The following is a 17,692-nucleotide window of genomic DNA, read 5'->3' as shown; positions in this document are numbered from 1 at the left end:
CTCCTGCCCGCCAGGTATTACATAGGAGAGAGGAGCCTGCCCGCCAGGTATTACCATAGGGAGAGAGGAGCTGCCCGCCAGGTATTACATAGGGAGAGAGGAGCTGCCGCCAGGATTACATAGGGAGAGAGGAGCCTGCCCGCCAGGTATTACATAGGGAGAGAGGAGCCTGCCCGCCAGGTATTACATAGGGAGAGAGGAGCCTGCACCGCCAGGTATTACATAGGGAGAGAGGAGCCTGCCCGCCAGGTATTACATAGGGAGAGAGGAGCCTGCCGCCAGGTATTACATAGGAGAGAGGAGCCTGCCCGCCAGGTATTACATAGGGAGAGAGGAGCCTGCCCCCAGGGATTACATAGGGAGAGAGGAGCTGCCCCCAGTATACATAGGGAGAGAGGAGCCTGCCCGCCAGGTATTACATAGGGAAGAGAGGAGCCTGCCCGCCAGGTATTACATAGGGAAGAGAGGAGCCTGCCCCCAGGTATTACATAGGGAGAGAGGAGCCTGCCCCCCAGGTATTACATAGGGAGAGAGGAGCCTGCCCGACCAGGTATTACATAGGGAGAGAGGAGCCTGCCCGCCAGGTATTACATAGGGATAGAGGAGCCTGCCCGCCAGGCTCTTACATAGGGAGAGAGGAGCCTGCCTGCCAGGTATTACATAGGAAGAGAGGAGCCTGCCCGCCAGGTATTACATAGGGAGAGAGGAGCCTGCCCCCAGGTATTACATAGGGAGAGAGGAGCCTGCCCGCCAGGATATTACATAGGGAAGAGAGGAGCCTGCCCGCCAGGTATTACATAGGGAGAGAGGAGCCTGCCCGCCAGGTATTACATAGGGAGAGAGGAGCCTGCCCGCCAGGGATTACATAGGGAGAGAGGAGCCTGCCCGCCAGGTATTACATAGGGAGAGAGGAGCCAGCCCGCCAGGTATTACATAGGGAGAGAGAGGAGCCTGCCCGCCAGGTATTACATAGGGAGAGAGGAGCCTGCCCGCCAGGTATTACATAGGGAGAGAGGAGCCTGCCCGCCAGGTATTACATAGGGAGAGAGGAGCCTGCCCCCCAGGTATTACATAGGGAGAGAGGAGCCTGCCCCCCAGGTATTACATAGGGAGAGAGGAGCCTGCCCACCAGGGGTTACATAGGGAGAGAGGAGCCTGCCCGCCAGGGCTTACATAGGGAGAGAGGAGCCTGCCCGCCAGGCCTTACATAGGGAGAGAGGAGCCTGCCTGCCAGGTATTACATAGGAAGAGAGGAGCCTGCCTGCCAGGTATTACATAGGGAGAGAAGAGCCTGCCAAGTATTACATAGGGAGAGAGGAGCCTGCCCGCCAGGTATTACATAGGAAGAGAGGAGCCTGCCCGCCAGGTATTACATAGGGAGAGAGGAGCCTGCCCCCCAGGTATTACATAGGGAGAGAAGAGCCTGCCCCCCAGATATTACATAGGGACAGAGGAGCCTGCCCGACAGGTATTACATAGGGAGAGAGGAGCCTGCCCGCCAGGTATTACATAGGGAGAGAGGAGCCTGCCCGCCAGGGATTACATAGGGAGAGAGGAGCCTGCCCGCCAGGTATTACATAGGGAGAGAGGAGCCAGCCCGCCAGGTATTACATAGGGAGAGAGAGGAGCCTGCCCGCCAGGTATTACATAGGGAGAGAGGAGCCTGCCCGCCAGGTATTACATAGGGAGAGAGGAGCCTGCCCGCCAGGTATTACATAGGGAGAGAGGAGCCTGCCCGCCAGGCCTTACATAGGGAGAGAGGAGCCTGCCTGCCAGGTATTACATAGGAAGAGAGGAGCCTGCCCGCCAGGTATTACATAGGGAGAGAGGAGCCTGCCCCCCAGGTATTACATAGGGAGAGAGGAGCCTGCCCCCCAGATATTACATAGGGACAGAGGAGCCTGCCCGACAGGTATTACATAGGGAGAGAGGAGCCTGCCCGCCAGGTATTACATAGGGAGAGAGAAGCCTTCCCGCCAGGTATTATATAGGGAGAGAGGAGCCTGCCTGCCAAGTATTACATAGGGAGAGAGGAGCCTGCCCGCCAGGTATTACATAGGAAGAGAGGAGCCAGCCCGCCAGGTATTACATAGGGAAAGAGGAGCCTGCCCGCCAGGACTTACATAGCGACAGAGGAGCCTGCCCGCCAGGTATTACATAGGGAGAGAGAAGCCTGCCCGCCAGGTATTACATAGGGAGAGAGGAGCCTGCCCGCCAGGTATTACATAGGGAGAGAGGAGCCTGCCCGCCAGGTATTACATAGGAAGAGAGGAGCCAGCCCGCCAGGTATTACATAGGGAAAGAGGAGCCTGCCCGCCAGGACTTACATAGCGACAGAGGAGCCTGCCCGCCAGGTATTACATAGGGAGAGAGAAGCCTGCCCGCCAGGCCTTACATAGGGAGAAAATAGCCTGCCCGCCAGGTATTGCATAGGGAGAGAGGAGCCTGCCCGCCAGGTATTACATAGGGAGAGAGGAGCCTGCCCGCCATGTTTTACATAGGGAGAGAGGAGCCTGCCCGCCAGGTATTACATAGGGAGAGAGGAGCCTGCCCGCCAGGTATAACATAGGGATAGAGGACCCTGCCTGCCAGGTATTACATAGGGAGATAGGAGCCTGCCCGCCAGATATTACATAGTGAGAGAGGAGCCTGCCCGCCAGGTATTACATAGGAAGAGAGGAGCCTGCCCGCCAGGGATTACATGGGGAGAGAGGAGCCTGCCCGCCAGGTATTACATAGGGAGAGAGAGGAGCCTGCCCGCCAGGTATTACATAGGGAGAGAGGAGCCTGCCCCCCAGGTATTACATAGGGAGAGAGGAGCCTGCCCGCCAGGTATTACATCGGGAGAGAGGAGCCTGCCTGCCAGGTATTACATAGGGAGAGAGGAGCCTGCCCGCCAGGTATTACATAGGGAGAGAGGAGCCTGCCCGCCAGGTATTACATAGGGAGAGAGGAGCCTGCCCGCCAGGTATTACATAGAGAGAGAGGAGCCTGCCCGCCAGGTATTACATAGAGAGAGAGGAGCCTGCCCGCCAGGTATTACATAGGGAGAGAGGAGCCTGCCCGCCAGGTATTACATAGGGAGAGAGGAGCCTGCCCGTCAGGCCTTACATAGGGAGAGAGGAGCCTGCCCGCCAGGTATTACATAGGGAGAGAGGAGCCTGCCCGTCAGGCATTACATAGGGAGAGAGGAGCCTGCCCGCCAGGCCTTACATAGGGAGAGAGGAGCTTGCCCGCCAGGTATTACATAGGGAGAGAGGAGCCTGCCCGCCAGGAATTACATAGGCAGAGAGGAGCCTGTCCGCCAGGTATTACATAGGGAGAGAGGAGCCTGCCCCCCAGGGATTACATAGGGAGAGAGGAGCCTGCCTGCCTGCCTGCCTGCCAGGTATTACATAGGGAGAGAGGAGCCTGTCCGCCAGGGATTACATAGGGAGAGAGGAGCCTGCCCGCCAGGTATTACATAGGGAGAGAGGAGCCTTCCCGCCAGGGTTTACATAGGGAGAGAGGAGCCTGCCCGCCGGGTATTACATAGGGAGAGAGGAGCCTGCCCGGCGGGTATAACATAGGGAGAGAGGAGCCTGCCGCCAGGTATTACATAGGGAGAGAGGAGCCTGCCCGCCAGGTATTACATAGGGAGAGAGGAGCCTGCCCACCAGGTATTACATAGGGAGAGAGGAGCCTGCCCACCAGGTATTACATAGGGAGAGAGGAGCCTGCCCGCCAGGTATTACATAGGGAGAGAGGAGCCTGCCCACCAGGTATTACATAGGGAGAGAGGAGCCTGCCCACCAGGTATTACATAGGGAGAGAGGAGCCTGCCCGCCAGGTATTACATAGGGAGAGAGGAGCCTGCCCACCAGGTATTACATAGGGAGAGAGGAGCCTGCCCGCCAGGTATTACATAGGGAGAGAGAGGAGCCTGCCTGCCAGGTATTACATAGGGAGAGAGGAGCCTGCCTGCCAGGTATTACATAGGGAGAGAGGAGCCTGTCCGCCAGGGATTACATAGGGAGAGAGGAGCCTGCCCGCCAGGTATTACATAGGGAGAGAGGAGCCTTCCCGCCAGGGATTACATAGGGAGAGAGGAGCCTGCCCGCCGGGTATTACATAGGGAGAGAGGAGCCTGCCCAGCGGGTATAACATAGGGAGAGAGGAGCCTGCCCGCCAGGTATTACATAGGGAGAGAGGAGCCTGCCCGCCAGGTATTACATAGGGAGAGAGGAGCCTGCCCACCAGGTATTACATAGGGAGAGAGGAGCCTGCCCGCCAGGTATTACATAGGGAGAGAGGACCTTGCCCGCCAGGTATTACATAGGGAGAAAGGAGCCTGCCCGCCAGGTATTACATAGGGAGAAAGGAGCCTGCCCGCCAGGTATTACATAGGGAGAGAGGAGCCTGCCCACCAGGTATTACATAGGGAGAGAGGACCTTGCCCGCCAGGTATTACATAGGGAGAGAGGAGCCTGCCCGCCAGGTATTACATAGGGAGAAAGGAGCCTGCCCGCCAGGTATTACATAGGGAGAAAGGAGCCTGCCCGCCAGGTATTACATAGGGAGAAAGGAGCCTGCCCGCCAGGTATTACATAGGGAGAGAGGAGCTTGCCCGCCAGGTATTACATAGGGAGAGAGGAGCCTGCCCACCAGTTATTACATAGGGAGAGAGGAGCCTGCCCGCCAGTCCGTACATAGGGAGAGAGGAGCCTGCCCGCCAGGTATTACATAGGGAGAGAGGAGCCTGCCCGCCAGGTATTACATAGGGAGAGAGGAGCCTGCCCACCAGGTATTACATAGGGAGAGAGGAGCCTGCCCGCCAGGTATTACATAGGGAGAGAGGAGCCTGCCCGCCAGGTATTACATAGGGAGAAAGGAGCCTGCCCGCCAGGTATTACATAGGGAGAAAGGAGCCTGCCCGCCAGGTATTACATAGGGAGAGAGGAGCCTGCCCGCGAGGGCTTACAATCTATAAGGTAATGGGAGAGACAGGAGGTAAAGTGCAGCCTGTCAGTGTGATGCAGAATAATTATAGGTTGTAGCCTAGTTTGCAGAGATGTGTTTTCAGGTTACTTTTGAAGGACTTTATGGTGTATGAGAGGCTGATGTGTCGGGGCAGTGAGAGGCGGATGTGTCGGGGCAGTGAGAGGCGGATGTGTCGGGGCAGTGAGAGGCGGATGTGTCGGGGCAGTGAGAGGCGGATGTGTCGGGGCAGTGAGAGGCGGATGTGTCGGGGCAGTGAGAGGCGGATGTGTCGGGGCAGTGAGAGGCGGATGTGTCGGGGCAGTGAGAGCCGGATGTGTCGGGGCAGTGAGAGCCGGATGTGTCGGGGCAGTGAGAGGCTGATGTGTCGGGGCAGTGAGAGACGGATGTGTCAGGGTAGCAAGTTTCAGAGTATGGGGGAGGCTCAGGCAAAGTCTTGGAGGCGGATGTGCGAGGTACAAAGAAGGGGGAGCGCAGAAGGTCACTGGAGGATCAGAGGTTGCGTGAGGGACGGTAGCGGGATATCAGGTCAGAAATGTACGGAGGGACATGGACGGCCGTGTACGTCATGGTCAATAATTTAAAGTGAATATGTTGGGCAATGGGGAGCAAGTGGAGGGATTGGCAGAGGGGAGAGGCTGAGGTAAAACGAGGGAAAAGGTGGATTAGTCGGGCAGCAGAGTTAAGGATAGACTGGAGGGGAGCAAGGGAGTTAGATGGAAGGCCAGAGAGGAGGATGTTACAGTAGTCCAAGCAGGAGATAATGAGAGCATGGACCAGCAGTTTGGTGGAGTCAGGGGTGAGAAAAGAGCGGTTTTCTGGAAATATTTTTGAGGTGAAAGCGGCAGGAGGCGGTCATGGCCTGAATGTGGGGTATAAGAACAGGGCAGAGTCAAAGGTGACCGAGAGGCAGCGGACCTGGGGGACAGGGGACAGAGTACAGTCATTGATAGTGATTGACAGATTAGAAGGCGGGGTGGAGCGAGATGGGGGAAAGATGATAAGTTCTGTTTTGTCCATGTTGAGTTTTAGAAAGCGGGAGGAGAAGAAGGAGGATATGGCCGACAGACACTCTGGGATCCTGGATAGCAAAGAGGTGACATCCAGACCAGAAAGGTAGATCTGAGTGTCATCAGCGTAGAGGTGGTACCTGAAGCATGGGATTCTATGATATGTCCCAGACCAGAGGTATAGATGGAGAAGAGAAGAGGCCCGAGTACAGAGCCTTGGGGAACACTAACAGTAAGGGGGACGAGGAGAGGAGGTGGTGTGGGAGGAGGAGCGAGGAGAGGAGGGGGTAGGGGAGCCAGGAGAGGAGGTGGTGTGGGAGCGAGGAGGTGGTGTGGAAGCGAGGAGAGGAGGTGTGGAGCCAGGAGAGGAGGTGGTGTGGGAGCGAGGAGGTGGTGTGGAAGCGAGGAGAGGAGGTGGTGTGGGAGGACGAGGAGAGGAGGTGGTTTGGGAGCGAGGAGAGGAGGTGGTGTGGGAGTGAGGAGGTGGTGTGGGAGTGAGGAGGTGGTGTGGGAGCGAGGAGAGGAGGTGGTGTGGGAGGACGAGGAGAGGAGGTGGTTTGGGAGCGAGGAGAGGAGGTGGTGTGGGAGCGAGGAGGTGGTGTGGGAGCAAGGAGAGAAGATGGTGTAGGAGGATGAGGAGAGGAGGTCGTGTGGGAGGACGAGGAGAGGAGGTGATGTGGGAGGGGGAGTGAGGAGAGGAGGTGGTGTGGGAGGGGGAGCGAGGAGGGGGTGGGGGAGCGAGGAGAGGAGGTGGTGTGGGAGGGGGAGCGAGGAGGGGGTGGGGGAGCGAGGAGAGGAGGTGGTGTGGGAGGGGGAGCGAGGAGGGGGTGGGGGAGCGAGGAGAGGAGGTGGTGTGGGAGTGGTAGACACTAAAAGTGCGGTTGGAGAGGTAAGAGGAAATCCAGGAGACGGCTAGGCTAGTGACGCCGAGGGATGAGAGAATTTGTAAGAGGAGAGAATGGTCAGCTGTGTGGAAGGCAAAAGATAGGTCAAGGAGAAGGAGCACAGAGGATTGGCGTGAGGTTTTTATCAGTTAGCAAGTCATTGGCCACTTTGGTGAGGGCAGTTTCTGTTGAGTGGTGGTGGGGGTGGTGGGAGTAAGAGAGTTCATGGTAGACATGCTGTTCTAAGAGTTTTAAGGCAAAGGGGAGACGTGAGATGGGGCGGTAGCTGGATAAGAAGGTAGGGTCAAGGGATGGCTTTTTAAGGACGGATGTGATGGTTGCATAATTGTATGGAGATGGGAAGATACCAGAAGTTAGTGCTGAGGAGAGGTTAGGGATAAGGTGGGATGGGATTGGGTCAAGTGTGCGATGTGGAGAGTAGTTTGGAGAGATGTTTTGCAGTGATGGTGGAGAGGTGAGTTAGTGGGGAAGAGCACTGGACGGACATGAGGGGGGGCTGAGGGGACTGTAAGGTGCGAGTTTTCTTCCAGCGCCGCTCAGCAGCTCCGGACACTCGGCGCTATATAACTAAAAATTATTATTATAACTAAGGCAACAGATTCCGCAGCACTTTACAATTCTGGGGTACATACATAGACAAAAAATAGACATTACAGAGATACATAAAATTATCCAGGTCCCTGGAGTGAGGTCCCTGCTCGCATGCATGAGCTTACACACTATCGGAGGGGGTTTGAGACAGTATGGCAGAGGGGCAAAGTGCATCATCGTTCTTATGGTCCAGCCATCTTTATAAATAAGGCAGTGCGGGTAAGAGGGGTGAACCTGTCACCAGCCAATGCCTGCATGCACAGGTCTAGGTGCTTAAATGCTTGGTGTGTGTGTGTGTGTGTGTGTGTGGGGGGGGGGGGGGGTAGCAGTCGAAATTAGGGAACCTGGTAAGCCTGCTTGAACAGATGAGTTTTGAGGGCAGGTTTGAAGCTTTGTGTATTGGAGGTGTCTGACAGTCTTGGGTAATGGATTCCATAGAACTGGTGCAGCTCGGGTGACGTCCTGGAGACGGAAGTGAGAGGTGCGGATTAAGGTGGATGTTAGCCTAAGTCGTTAGAGGAGTGTAAGGCACGGGTAGGAGGGTAGACAGAGATGAGGGAGGAGATATAGGGAGGTGCAGCACTGTGGAGAGCCTTGTGGTCGAGCAGGAGGACTTTGTATTGTATCCTGTGTTTAATAGGGAGCCAGTGTAGTGACTGGCACAGGGGGGAGGCATCTGTATAGCGGCTGGACAGGGAGATGAGCCTGGCCGCTGTATTGAGAATGGACTGGAGAGAGGAGAGTTTGGAGGAAGGAAGGCCGATTAGTAAGGAATTGCAGTAGTCTAGACGGGAATGAATAAGAGCGACAATGAGAGTTTTAGCAGATTTGACAGGAAGGAAGGGACGGATTTTAGAGATGTTTTTTAGATGCAGATTACAGGAACGTGAAAGAGATTTAATGTGAGGAGTGAAGGACAGATCCGAGTCACACATAACCCCAAGGCAGCAGGCTTGTTGTGTAGGGGCTATGGAGCTTGTTGTGTAGGGGTTATGGAGCTTGTTGTGTAGGGGCTATGGAGCTTGTTGTGTAGGGGTTATGGAGCTTGTTGTGTAGGGGTTATGGAGCTTGTTGTGTAGGGGTTATGGAGCTTGTTGTGTAGGGGCTATGGAGCTTGTTGTGTAGGGGCTATGGAGCTTGTTGTGTAGGGGCTATGGAGCTTGTTGTGTAGGGGTTATGGAGCTTGTTGTGTAGGGGCTATGGAGCTTGTTGTGTAGGGGTTATGGAGCTTGTTGTGTAGGGGCTATGGAGCTTGTTGTGTAGGGGCTATGGAGCTTGTTGTGTAGGGGTTATGGAGCTTGTTGTGTAGGGGTTATGGAGCTTGTTGTGTAGGGGCTATGGAGCTTGTTGTGTAGGGGTTATGGAGCTTGTTGTGTAGGGGTTATGGAGCTTGCTGTGTAGGGGCTATGGAGCTTGCTGTGTAGGGGCTATGGAGCTTGTTGTGTAGGGGTTATGGAGCTTGTTGTGTAGGAGCTATGGAGCTTGTTGTGTAGGGGCTATGGAGCTTGTTGTGTAGGGGCTATGGAGCTTGCTGTGTAGAGGCTATGGAGCTTGTTGTGTAGGGGTTATGGAGCTTGTTGTGTAGGGGTTATGGAGCTTGTTGTGTAGGGGTTATGGAGCTTGTTGTGTAGGGGTTATGGAGCTTGCTGTGTAGGGGTTATGGAGCTTGTTGTGTAGGGGTTATGGAGCTTGCTGTGTAGGGGTTATGGAGCTTGCTGTGTAGGGGTTATGGAGCTTGTTGTGTAGGGGTTATGGAGCTTGTTGTGTAGGGGTTATTGAGCTTGTTGTGTAGGGGTTATGGAGCTTGTTGTATAGGGGTTATGGAGCTTGCTGTGTAGGGGTTATGGAGCTTGCTGTGTAGGGGTTATGGAGCTTGTTGTGTAGGGGTTATGGAGCTTGTTGTGTAGGGGTTATGGAGCTTGTTGTGTAGGGGTTATGGAGCTTGTTGTATAGGGGTTATGGAGCTTGCTGTGTAGGGGCTATGGAGCTTGCTGTGTAGGGGTTATGGAGCTTGTTGTGTAGGGGTTATGGAGCTTGTTGTGTAGGGGTTATGGTCGCACCACAGACAGAGATGGAGATGTCAGGTGGGGGGTGTTTAGCAGAGGGAGGGAAGACAAGAAGCTCAGTCTTAGCAAGGTTGAGTTTTAGGAATAGGGAGGACATAGCATTAGAGACGGTAGACAGACAGTTACTGGTGTTCTGTAGAAGAGCGAGGGTGATATCACGGGAGGAAGTATACAGCAGGGGGTGATATCACGGGAGGAGGTATATAGCAGGGGTGATATCACGGGAGGAGGTATATAGCAGGGTATCATCAGCATAGAGATGGTACTGAAAACCAAACTTGCTGATGATGTGTCCGATAGGTAAAGTGTAAAGTGAGAAAAGGAGAGAGAGGACCCAGGACTGATCCCTGAGGAACCCCGACTGTAAGGGGAAGAGAAGATGAGGTGTAGCCAGAAAGTGATACGCTAAAGGAGCGGTCAGAGAGATAGGAGGAAAACCAGGAAAGGGCAGAGTCCTTGTGGCCGATAGAGCAAAGCGTGGAGAGGAGCTGGGGGGCTACAGTGTCACATACAGATAGAGCGGAGCATGGAGAGGGGGAGCTGGGGGGCTACAGTGTCACATACTACAGATAGAGCGGAGCATGGAGAGGAGGAGCTGGGGGGCTACAGTGTCACATACTACAGATAGAGCGGAGCATGGAGAGGGGGAGCTGGGGGGCTACAGTGTCACATACAGATAGAGCTGAGCATGGAGAGGAGGAGCTGGGGGCTACAGTGTCACATACAGATAGAGCTGAGCATGGAGAGGAGGAGCTGGGGGGCTACAGTGTCACATACTACAGATAGAGCGGAGCATGGAGAGGAGGAGCTGGGGGGCTACAGTGTCACATACTACAGATAGAACGGAGCATGGAGAGGAGGAGCTGGGGGGCTACAGTGTCACATACAGATAGAGCGGAGCATGGAGAGGAGGAGCTGGGGGGCTACAGTGTCACATACAGATAGAGCGGAGCATGGAGAGGAGGAGCTGGGGGGCTACAGTGTCACATACAGATAGAGCGGAGCATGGAGAGGAGGAGCTGGGGGGCTACAGTGTCACATACTACAGATAGAGCGGAGCATGGAGAGGAGGAGCTGGGGGGCTACAGTGTCACATACAGATAGAGCGGAGCATGGAGAGGAGGAGCTGGGGGGCTACAGTGTCACATACAGATAGAGCGGAGCACGGAGAGGAGGAGCTGGGGGGCTACAGTGTCACATACAGATAGAGCGGAGCATGGAGAGGAGGAGCTGGGGGACTACAGTGTCACATACTACAGATAGAGCGGAGCATGGAGAGGGGGAGCTGGGGGGCTACAGTGTCACATACTACAGATAGAGCGGAGCATGGAGAGGAGGAGCTGGGGGCTACAGTGTCACATACAGAGAGAGCGGAGCATGGAGAGGAGGAGCTGGGGGGCTACAGTGTCACATACAGATAGAGCGGAGCATGGAGAGGGGGAGCTGGGGGGCTACAGTGTCACATACAGATAGAGCGGAGCATGGAGAGGAGGAGCTGGGGGGCTACAGTGTCACATACTACAGATAGCGCGGAGCATGGAGAGGAGGAGCTGGGGGGCTACAGTGTCACATACAGATAGAGCGGAGCATGGAGAGGAGGAGCTGGGGGGCTACAGTGTCACATACAGATAGAGCGGAGCACGGAGAGGAGGAGCTGGGGGCTACAGTGTCACATACAGATAGAGCGGAGCATGGAGAGGAGGAGCTGGGGGACTACAGTGTCACATACAGATAGAGCGGAGCATGGAGAGGAGGAGCTGGGGGGCTACAGTGTCACATACTACAGATAGAGCGGAGCATGGAGAGGAGGAGCTGGGGGGCTACAGTGTCACATACTACAGATAGAGCGGAGCATGGAGAGGGGGAGCTGGGGGGCTACAGTGTCACATACAGATAGAGCGGAGCATGGAGAGGAGGAGCTGGGGGGCTACAGTGTCACATACTACAGATAGAGCGGAGCATGGAGAGGAGGAGCTGGGGGGCTACAGTGTCACATACTACAGATAGAGCGGAGCATGGAGAGGAGGAGCTGGGGGGCTACAGTGTCACATACTACAGATAGAGCGGAGCATGGAGAGGAGGAGCTGGGGGGCTACAGTGTCACATACAGATAGAGCGGAGCATGGAGAGGAGGAGCTGGGGAGCTACAGTGTCACATACAGATAGAGCGGAGCATGGAGAGGAGGAGCTGGGGGGCTACAGTGTCACATACAGATAGAGCGGAGCATGGAGAGGAGGAGCTGGGGGGCTACAGTGTCACATACAGATAGAGCGGAGCATGGAGAGGAGGAGCTGGGGGGCTACAGTGTCACATACTACAGATAGAGCGGAGCATGGAGAGGAGGAGCTGGGGGGCTACAGTGTCACATACAGATAGAGCGGAGCATGGAGAGGAGGAGCTGGGGGGCTACAGTGTCACATACAGATAGAGCGGAGCATGGAGACGAGGAGCTGGGGGGCTACAGTGTCACATACTACAGATAGAGCGGAGCATGGAGAGGAGGAGCTGGGGGGCTACAGTGTCACATACTACAGATAGAGCGGAGCATGGAGAGGAGGAGCTGGGGGGCTACAGTGTCACATACTACAGATAGAGCGGAGCATGGAGAGGAGGAGCTGGGGGGCTACAGTGTCACATACTACAGATAGAGCGGAGCATGGAGAGGAGGAGCTGGGGGGCTACAGTGTCACATACAGATAGAGCGGAGCATGGAGAGGGGGAGCTGGGGGGCTACAGTGTCACATACTACAGATAGAGCGGAGCATGGAGAGGAGGAGCTGGGGGGCTACAGTGTCACATACTACAGATAGAGCGGAGCATGGAGAGGGGGAGCTGGGGGGCTACAGTGTCACATACAGATAGAGCGGAGCATGGAGAGGAGGAGCTGGGGGGCTACAGTGTCACATACTACAGATAGAGCGGAGGATGGAGAGGAGGAGCTGGGGGGCTACAGTGTCACATACTACAGATAGAGCGGAGCATGGAGAGGAGGAGCTGGGGGGCTACAGTGTCACATACAGATAGAGCGGAGCATGGAGAGGGGGAGCTGGGGGGCTACAGTGTCACATACAGATAGAGCGGAGCATGGAGAGGAGGAGCTGGGGGGCTACAGTGTCACATACAGATAGAGCGGAGCATGGAGAGGGGGAGCTGGGGGGCTACAGTGTCACAGATAGAGCGGAGCATGGAGAGGAGGAGCTGGGGGGCTACAGTGTCACATACAGATAGAGCGGAGCATGGAGAGGAAGAGCTGGGGGGCTACTGTGTCACATACTACAGATAGAGCGGAGCATGGAGAGGAGGAGCTGGGGGGCTACAGTGTCACATACTACAGATAGAGCGGAGCATGGAGAGGAGGAGCTGGGGGGCTACAGTGTCACATACTACAGATAGAGCGGAGCATGGAGAGGAGGAGCTGGGGGGCTACAGTGTCACATACAGATAGAGCGGAGCATGGAGAGGGGGAGCTGGGGGGCTACAGTGTCACATACAGATAGAGCGGAGCATGGAGAGGGGGAGCTGGGGGGCTACAGTGTCACATACTACAGATAGAGCGGAGCATGGAGAGGAGGAGCTGGGGGGCTACAGTGTCACATACTACAGATAGAGCGGAGCATGGAGAGGAGGAGCTGGGGGGCTACAGTGTCACATACAGATAGAGCGGAGCATGGAGAGGAGGAACTGGGGGGCTACAGTGTCACATACTACAGATAGAGCGGAGCAAGGAGAGGAGGAGCTGGGGGGCTACAGTGTCACATACTACAGATAGAGCGGAGCATGGAGAGGAGGAGCTGGGGGGCTACAGTGTTACATACATATAGAGCGGAGCATGGAGAGGAGGAGCTGGGGGGCTACAGTGTCACATACAGATAGAGCGGAGCATGGAGAGGGGGAGCTGGGGGGCTACAGTGTCACATACAGATAGAGCGGAGCATGGAGAGGGGGAGCTGGGGGGCTACAGTGTCACATACTACAGATAGAGCGGAGCATGGAGAGGAGGAGCTGGGGGGCTACAGTGTCACATACTACAGATAGAGCGGAGCATGGAGAGGAGGAGCTGGGGGGCTACAGTGTCACATACAGATAGAGCGGAGCATGGAGAGGAGGAGCTGGGGGACTACAGTGTCACATACTACAGATAGAGCGGAGCATGGAGAGGGGGAGCTGGGGGGCTACAGTGTCACATACTACAGATAGAGCGGAGCATGGAGAGGAGGAGCTGGGGGCTACAGTGTCACATACAGAGAGAGCGGAGCATGGAGAGGAGGAGCTGGGGGGCTACAGTGTCACATACAGATAGAGCGGAGCATGGAGAGGGGGAGCTGGGGGGCTACAGTGTCACATACAGATAGAGCGGAGCATGGAGAGGAGGAGCTGGGGGGCTACAGTGTCACATACTACAGATAGAGCGGAGCATGGAGAGGAGGAGCTGGGGGGCTACAGTGTCACATACAGATAGAGCGGAGCATGGAGAGGAGGAGCTGGGGGGCTACAGTGTCACATACAGATAGAGCGGAGCACGGAGAGGAGGAGCTGGGGGGCTACAGTGTCACATACAGATAGAGCGGAGCATGGAGAGGAGGAGCTGGGGGACTACAGTGTCACATACAGATAGAGCGGAGCATGGAGAGGAGGAGCTGGGGGGCTACAGTGTCACATACTACAGATAGAGCGGAGCATGGAGAGGAGGAGCTGGGGGGCTACAGTGTCACATACTACAGATAGAGCGGAGCATGGAGAGGGGGAGCTGGGGGGCTACAGTGTCACATACAGATAGAGCGGAGCATGGAGAGGAGGAGCTGGGGGGCTACAGTGTCACATACAGATAGAGCGGAGCATGGAGAGGAGGAGCTGGGGGGCTACAGTGTCACATACTACAGATAGAGCGGAGCATGGAGAGGAGGAGCTGGGGGGCTACAGTGTCACATACTACAGATAGAGCGGAGCATGGAGAGGAGGAGCTGGGGGGCTACAGTGTCACATACAGATAGAGCGGAGCATGGAGAGGAGGAGCTGGGGAGCTACAGTGTCACATACAGATAGAGCGGAGCATGGAGAGGAGGAGCTGGGGGGCTACAGTGTCACATACAGATAGAGCGGAGCATGGAGAGGAGGAGCTGGGGGGCTACAGTGTCACATACAGATAGAGCGGAGCATGGAGAGGAGGAGCTGGGGGGCTACAGTGTCACATACTACAGATAGAGCGGAGCATGGAGAGGAGGAGCTGGGGGGCTACAGTGTCACATACAGATAGAGCGGAGCATGGAGAGGAGGAGCTGGGGGGCTACAGTGTCACATACAGATAGAGCGGAGCATGGAGAGGAGGAGCTGGGGGGCTACAGTGTCACATACAGATAGAGCGGAGCATGGAGAGGAGGAACTGGGGGGCTACAGTGTCACATACTACAGATAGAGCGGAGCATGGAGAGGAGGAGCTGGGGGGCTACAGTGTCACATACAGATAGAGCGGAGCATGGAGAGGAGGAACTGGGGGGCTACAGTGTCACATACTACAGATAGAGCGGAGCATGGAGAGGAGGAGCTGGGGGGCTACAGTGTCACATACTACAGATAGAGCGGAGCATGGAGAGGAGGAGCTGGGGGGCTACAGTGTCACATACTACAGATAGAGCGGAGCATGGAGAGGAGGAGCTGGGGGGCTACAGTGTTACATACATATAGAGCGGAGCATGGAGAGGAGGAGCTGGGGGGCTACAGTGTCACATACTACAGATAGAGCGGAGCATGGAGAGGAGGAGCTGGGGGGCTACAGTGTCACATACTACAGATAGAGCGGAGCATGGAGAGGAGGAGCTGGGGGGCTACAGTGTCACATACTACAGATAGGTCCAGAAGAATGAGCAGGGAATGGTCACCTTTAGATTTGGCGGAGAGGAGATCATTAGAGACGTTAGTCAGGGCAGTTTCTGTAGAGCGGTGAGGACGGAAACCGGACTGACGGGGGTGAAGAAGAGAGTTGTCAGAGAAGTAACAGGTTAGGCGGGAATAGACCAGGCGTTCTAACAGTTTGGAGATAAAAGAAAGATTAGAGACCCTAGGGGTCTAGAGAGGGTTCATTCAGTAATGGAGTGATGACGGAGTGTTTGAAAGTCGAGGGGAAGATGCCAGAGGAGAGGGGGAGGGGGAAGATTTTAGTAAGGTAAGTAGTGACAACAGGAGAGAGACTGGACAAGGTGTGAGGGAATAGGGTCACTAGGGCAGGTGGTGGGCGAGAGGAGGAGAGGAGTCTGGAGACTTCCTCCTCTGTTACAGGTTCAAATACTGAGAGGGAAGAGGAGGAAATACAAGAGGGAATGGGATGGACACTTCTTTGGGACTGGGAGGTGATCTCCTGACGGATGGTATCTATCTTTTGGGTTATGGGAAAGAGAAGAGATGAGAGAAGTAAAGTAAGATTGTTTAGCAGAATGAAGAGCGGAGTAGGAGCTTTTAAGCACAAATTTGTAATGTAGGAGGTTTGTATCAGTTTTAGACTTCCTCCACGAACGTTCAGCACACCTAGAATACCGTCTAAGAAAACGAGTTGAAGGTGTGTGCCAGGGTTGTGGTCGTCTGCGTTTTGCTGATTGAGGTGTGAGGGTGCCATTTTGTCAAGGGTTGTTTTGATTAGTTGTTTGGTTCGGTCGGTGTGCCAGGGCTGTCTGTTGATGCGTTGTGTTCTCTTTTTCATTAGAGGGGCGACAGAGTCAAAGACTGAGGTAATTGTGGAATTGTAGAAGGTTGCGGCCTATGTGTACATTATATCTTATACGCATAGTATATACAGTACATATAGGGTATGCATATAGGACATACTGTACACTCACCGGCCACTTTATTAGGTACACCATGCTAGTAACGGGTCGGACCCCCTTTTGCCTTCAGAACTGCCCCAATTCTTGGTGGCATAGATACAACAAGGTGCTGGAAGCTTCCTCAGAGATTTTGGTCCATAGTGACATGATGACATCACACAGTTGCCGCAGATTTGTCGGCTGCACATCCATGATGCCAATCTCCCGTTCCACCACATCCCAAAGATGCTCTATTGGATTGAGATCTGGTGACTGTGGAGGCCATTGGAGTACAGTGACCTCATTGTCATGTTCAAGAAACCAGTCTGAGATGATTCTAGCTTTATGACATGGCGCATTATCCTGCTGAAAGTCGCCATCAGATGTTGGGTCCATTGTGGTCATAAAGGGATGGACATGGTCAGCAACAATACTCAGGTAGGCTGTGGCGTTGCAACCATGCTCAAAGAGTGCCAAGAGTGCCAAGAAAATATTCCCCACACCATGACCCCACCCCCACCAGCCTGAATCGTTGATACAAGGCAGGATGGATCCATGCTTTCATGTTGTTGGCGCCAAATTCTGACCCTACCATCCGAATGTCGCAGCAGAAATCGAGACTCATCAGACCAGGCAACGTTTTTCCAATCTTCTACTGTCCAATTTCGATGAACTTGTGCAAATTGTAGCCTCAGTTTCCTGTTCTTAGCTGAGCGGAGTGGCCCCCGGTGTGGTCTTCTGCTGCTGTAGCCCATCTGCCTCAGAGTTGGCCGTACTGTGCGCTCAGAGATGCTCTTCTGCCTACCTTGGCTGTAACGGTTGGCTATTTGAGTCACTGTTGCCTTTCTATCAGCTGGAACCAGTCTGCCCATTCTCCTCTGACCTCTGGCATCAACAAGGCATTTCCGCCCACAGAACTGCCGCTCACTGGATGGTTTTTCTTTTTCGGACCATTCTCTGTAAACCCTAGAGATGGTTGTGCGTGAAAATCCCAGTAGATCAGCAGTTTCTGAAATACTCAGACCAGCCCTTCTGGCACCAACAACCATGCCACGTTCAAAGGCCTCACATCACCTTTCTTCCCCATACTGATGCTCGGTTTGAACTGCAGGAGATTGTCTTGACCATGTCTACATGCCTAAATGCCGCCATGTGATTGGCTGATTAGAAATTAAGTGGTAACGTGCAGTTGGACAGGTGTACCTAATAAAGTGGCCGGTGAGTGTATATTCTTTATGTACAGTATATTCTGTATATCCTATATGTATAGTATGTCCTATATACATACCCTATATGTACCCTATATATACTATGTACATATCCTATGTGTACATTATATCCTATATGC

General features: G+C 54.7%; 1 protein-coding gene across 2 annotated transcripts in view; it reads left to right on the top strand.

Moving 5' to 3' along the window:
* The window catches only part of COQ6 (coenzyme Q6, monooxygenase), a 76,220-nt gene that overhangs the window by 44,562 nt on the left and 13,966 nt on the right, over positions 1-17,692 (top strand). The window lies entirely within an intron of this gene.

This window comes from Dendropsophus ebraccatus, chromosome 13 (genome assembly GCF_027789765.1).
Source record: "Dendropsophus ebraccatus isolate aDenEbr1 chromosome 13, aDenEbr1.pat, whole genome shotgun sequence".
NCBI classification, from domain to species: domain Eukaryota; kingdom Metazoa; phylum Chordata; class Amphibia; order Anura; family Hylidae; genus Dendropsophus; species Dendropsophus ebraccatus.
Note: the sequence above shows the minus strand (reverse complement) of the source record. Positions and strands in the feature narration are given on the sequence as shown.